The following is a 6,000-nucleotide window of genomic DNA, read 5'->3' on the forward strand; positions in this document are numbered from 1 at the left end:
ACTGGAGAATTCTACCAAACATATAAAGAAGAACATATGCCTATCCTTCTCAAACTATTCCAAGAAAATCAAAGAGGAGGGAACACTCCCAAATTCATTCTGTAAGCTCACCATTACCTCAATACCAAAACCAGACAGAGACACTCCAAAAAAAGAAAATTACAAGCCAGTATCTTTGATGAATATAGATGCAGAAATCCTCGACAGAATATTAGGAAACGAAATCCAACAATACATAAAAAGGATCATACACCATGATCAAGTTGGATTTATTCCAGGGTCACAAGGATTGTTCAACATACACAAATTAATCAATGTGATACACCACACTATCAAAAGTAAACATAAAAACCACATGATCATCTCAATAGATGCAGAAAAAGTATCTGACAAAATTTAACATCCATTCATGATAAAAAAAACTCTCACCAAAATGGGTCTAGAGGGAACATATCTCAACATAATAAAAACTGTTTATGACAAACCCACAGCCAACATAATACTCAGTGATGAAAAGCTGAAAGCTTCCTTGCTGCTAAATTCAGGAACAAGACAAGGATAGCCATTCTCATAGTACTGAAAGTCCTAGCCACAGCAATCAGACAAGAAAAAGAAAGAAAAGGGATCCAAATTGGAAGGGAAGAGGTGAAACTGTCACTATTTGCAGATGACATGATACTCTACATAGAGAACCCTAAAGTCTCCACCCCAAAACTATTAGAACTAATAAATGAACTCAGCAAGGTTGTGGGATACAAGATTAATATGCACAAAATGCAAAAGATTTCTATACACTAATAATGAAATATCAAAAAGAGAAAGTAAAAAAAAAAGTCCCATCTAAAAATCACATCAGAAATAATAAAATACCAAGGAATAAATTTAACTAAGGAGGTGAAAGACAGACCTACATGCTGAAAATTATAAAATATTGATGAAGTGGAAACTGAAGATGAGTCAAAGAAATGGAAAAATATCCCATGCCCGTGGATTAGAAGAATTGATATTGTTAAAATATCCATATGACCAAAGCAGCCTAAAGACTTAATGCAACCCCTATCAAAATATCCAGGACATTTTCCACAGAACTAGAATAAATAATCCTAAAATGTATATGGAACCAAAATAGACCCCAAACTGCCAATGCAATCCTCAGAAAAATGAACAAAGCTGGAGGCATAACCCTCCCAGACTTCAGACTATATTACAAAGCTGCAGTAGTCAAAAGAGCATGGTACTGGCACAAAAACAGACACACAAATCAATAGAACAGAAATAGAGAGCCCAGAAATAAACCCATGCACCTACAGTCAATTTATGACATAAAAGGCAAGAGTATACAACGTAGAAAAGACAGTCTCTTCAACAAGTATGCTGGGCATGCTGAGCAGCCACATGTAAGACAATGAGATTAGAACACTCCCTCACACCATAAACAAAAATAAACTCAAAATGGCTTAAAGGCCTAACTGTAAGACATGAAACCATAAAACTCCTAGAAGAGAACATAGGCAAAACACTCATTGTAATAAATCATAGCAATATTTTCTTGAATCAGTCTCCTAAGGCAAAAGAAATAAAAGCAAAAATAAACAAATGGGACCTAATCAAACTTAAAAGCTTTGTACCCAAAAAGAAACCATCAACAAAATGAAAAGGCAACCTATGGAGTGGGAGAAAATGTTTGTAAATTATGTGACTGACAAGGGGTTAATATCTGAAACATACAAACAGTATATATCTCTCAACAACTCAATATCAAAAAATCAAACAACCCAATAAAAAAATGAGCAGTTGACTTGAACAGACATTTTTCCAAAGAAGAAACAATGATGGCCAACAGGCACATGAAACATCACTCAACATCTCTAATTATTAGAGAAATGCAAATCAAAACCCCAATAAGGCATCACGTCATGTGTGAGAATGGCTATCATTGACAAGTCTACAAATAACAAATACTGGAGAGGATGTGGAGAAAAGGGAACCCTTGGGCACTGTTGGTGGAAATGTAGATTGGTGCAACCACTCTGGAAAACAGTATGGCGTTTCCTTAAAAAACTAAAAATAGAACCACCATATGATCCAGCAATTCCACTCCTAGGTATCTATCTTGAAAAATGAAAACACGAGCCAGTCATATGTGCCTTGTAGCTACTATACTGTAGCTCAGGAATCATGACAGTGCTTCTAAATTATCAGGAGCGATGGACTAGTTCTGCTTACCCAATCCATCACAAGAGATACTTTTGTAAAATACACTAAAAATAAATTAGAAAAATGAAATAATTTTTTAAAAAGACATACCAAATATAAGCACAGTGATCATGTGATGGGATGTCGTGGCAATGTCAGGGTGACTTACCCATTCAAGTGAACACAACAGAAATACAACAAGTACGCAGCAAAGGAAAACCATAAGCAAAATAAAAAGACAGCCTATGGAATGGGAGAAAATATCTGCAAACAAGGTGACTGACAGAGGCTTAACTTCTAGAATATATGAATAGCTCATGAAACTCAGTAACAAAAAACAAACAACCCAACCAGAAAATGGGCGGAAGATCTAAACAGACATTTCTCCAACGAACACACACACACAGATGGCCAACAGGCACATAAAAAGATGCTCAATATCGCTAATTATCAGAGAAATGCAAATCAAAACTACAATGAGGTATCACCTCACATCTGTCAGACTGGCCATCATTAAGAAGTCCACAAACAACACAACATTATAAACTGACTACACTTAAAAAAAAAAAGTCCACAAACGATAAATATAATTTGATGCAACCACTATGGAAAACAGTATGGAGATTCTTTAAAAAATTAAAAATAGACTTACCATATGATCCAGCAATCCCACTCCTGGGCATATATTGGGAGAAAATTCCAATTCGAAAAGATACACGCACCCCAATGTTCACAGCAGCACTATTTACAATAGCCAAGACATGGAAACAACCTAAATGTCCATCGACAGATGACTGGATAAAGAAGTTGTGGTATATATACTAGTAGTATATATACTACTCAGCCATAAAGAGAATAAAATAATGCCGTTTGCAGCACCATACAGTCTAGAGATTATCATACTAAGTGAAGTAAATCAGAGAAAGACAAATATTACATGGTATCATTTATATGTGGAATCTAAAAAATAGTACAAATGAACTTACTTACAAAACAGAAAGAGACTCAGACATAGAAAACAAACTTATGGTTACTAAAGGGGAAGAGGAGGGAGGGATAAATTAGGAGTTTGGAATTAGCAGATACAAACTACTATATATAAAATAAATAGCAAGGACCTACCATATAGCAAAGGGAACTCTAGTCAGTATCTTGTAAAAACCTATAATGAAAAGGAATATGAAATATATATATATATATATATATATAACTGAATCACCATGCTGTACAGAAGAAACCAACATTATAAATCAACTATACTTCAATAAAAAGAAATACACCAAATATATTACAAGTAATACTTTTAATTTTTTAGCTTCTCACAGTACTCACATAACAAACTGACAAATCCATGATTTCCTCTAAAAATAAACATGAAAAACAACATCCCAAAAGACTGCTGCTCTTTTTCTTCAGCTATTTTTATCACAATAAAAATCATAATAAAAGTAGCTACACCTAGCTTGTTGACCCACCAGGAAACACTTCTTTCTATTGCCAGCAGCTCTCCTCCCTGGCACAGGGGAGGCCCCGGGGCTGTCTCAGCTGGGATGTCCCTGGGAAGTCTGGCAGACTGTACACATCACACACACATATTTTGTGACACACACACTGACTCTTGGGAGGTGAACGTGGTTAGCACAACCATGAACACATCTGACACATTTATAATATAGCACCAATAAATGTAATTATAAAAAATAAAAATGAGATTATACTGTAACAAAAATTACTTTAGAACTGTTTACACTTATAAAACAGTCATCATCACCATAAATCTGAAAGGGAGATACTTTGATTTTTAGAATCAGAGTCTATGTGAAAACGCAGATTAAATTTAGTGCGTTGCACAAAAATAGCAAAGCTCCTGATAGTAAAGGATGTCTGGCAAAAATTGAGACCTGTAAAACGCTGTCACGTTGCTTCAAAGAGGCAATATCACTAGAAAATCAATCTAGAAAGTTCCAAATGGGTAGCAACAGTCTTATTCATTCAACAATTTAGAAAAACTCTACTAAATTTGGCTCAGGAAAGCAGTGCCAAATTATCTACATGTTCCTCCTCCATAACTCTTCTTCTGGAAAGGGAGAGTCCTCATTCCTGATGCTGTGATTATTCACGATCCCACCACAGCAAAACAGCCTGTGCTTAGCTCCTAAAGAGAATCAGCTGAGCAACACCTTAACCCTTAGACAGCATTGCCATGTTCAGATCTAGTCTAGACCTATGTTTTGGCCCATTCCTCAGGGTCAAAGCTCACAGGTAATCCCTTATTGCACTCTGAAGTTTAACATTATGGATCAAGAAAAAAAGGTTTGTTCTCTGTAAGAAAAATCATAAATCTGTTTTGTAGGAAATAGTTATAAAGGTATATAATTAAACAGTTTTTTTTAACAGGCCAATTAACTCAAAATGCCACAAAGGTTAAATGCCTTCAACTTCAACATATTAAAAAAAATATAGAAAGGAATTCTGATTTCTAATATTTATATATGCCTATAAAAGTCTTATCAAAGCTTTAAAATATAATATTAGGAAATATATCTCTTTATCTCAGTTATCAAAAAGCTGGCTGGCCATTATTAAAAAATAAAAAAATAAAACAGTCACAAGTATTGTGAGACCCAGGGCTGTGGAGAGGTCATCCCTTGACTCACTTTTAAATGTCTCTTCTTTACCTGAGACACAGAAGACCTTAGGGATGGAGTTGTAGTCACAGTGTTGGCTCTAAAAAGTTCTGTGCTCTTGGACAAGTTATTTAGCCTTACCAAACATTCGTGCCTCCATTGCTAGCATTATCCAAACATGTGTTGCAAGGAATATTAATCTCATGAAAAAGGGTTCTGTGGTCAAATTAAGTCAGAGAACGATGCACACATTTTGTCTCTCGTTCTCTCTTTTCTATCATAGACACATGACAGGCCTCCACCCCCAGGCCTCAGGATTGATTGACTGACTGACTGACAACTCAGTTTCCCTGAGCTCTGGTTGATTGAGAGCTCAGGTATCTTGTGTTCTGGATTTTTCCTTTCCCCTTCCTCTCCCTTTGCTCAATGCTCATTTCTATCTAAGCTACCTAGCATTCCCCCCTCTAGTCTTAAGACCCCAAATCTTGGGGACGTAGAGCGCGAGGACCACTCTACCTACTTCCTGCTGATCTGTTGCGATAATGGAGCTCGTTGGGCTCCCGGACTAGCTGGCTGTCCTTGGGCAGGATGTGAGTGAAGGGTCGGTGTTCATCGAGGGGCTGGTCTATATATAAGTGGTCTTGGGTGATTGGTTGATTCCCTTGTGATATAATCATTTCAAGTTTATCTCCAGATGAGAAGAAATACTTTTCACAAGAAGGTTGCAAAGATAGAGGTCACGTATCTAGAGCTTATCCTAGCCGAAGGATGAAAGGAGCAAACAAGGGTCTTAAAAAATTTGATTTCTGTGCTTTCTGTTGGTTTAGGTTTTTGAATGCAGATGTTGGAGTGTTAGTCCAGTGAAGTAAAGGAGGAGTAAAAAGAGGGACCCTAATGTCAGAGGCATTTTCAATTAGTATTAAAAGAGTTTGGTGGGGGCCCTAAAAGAGAAAAGGTTTGAACCAGGAGACATTTAAGAAGGAGGTTTATCTAACAGGGATCCATAGGCCCCTAGGGCGAGGGAAGAGTCTCACTGGAGTGTTGCTTGGAAAGCACTCGCAGATCGCTAAGAGGTTCACAAGAATATGTGGCTCCCATCGATGAACCAGACCTCATCAGGGTTTTCCAGGGGCTGGTCGGTGAGATCTGCTCTAGCTCCTAGAGAAATGCATAGGGT

This window comes from Camelus bactrianus, chromosome 5 (assembly GCF_048773025.1).
Source record: "Camelus bactrianus isolate YW-2024 breed Bactrian camel chromosome 5, ASM4877302v1, whole genome shotgun sequence".
NCBI classification, from domain to species: domain Eukaryota; kingdom Metazoa; phylum Chordata; class Mammalia; order Artiodactyla; family Camelidae; genus Camelus; species Camelus bactrianus.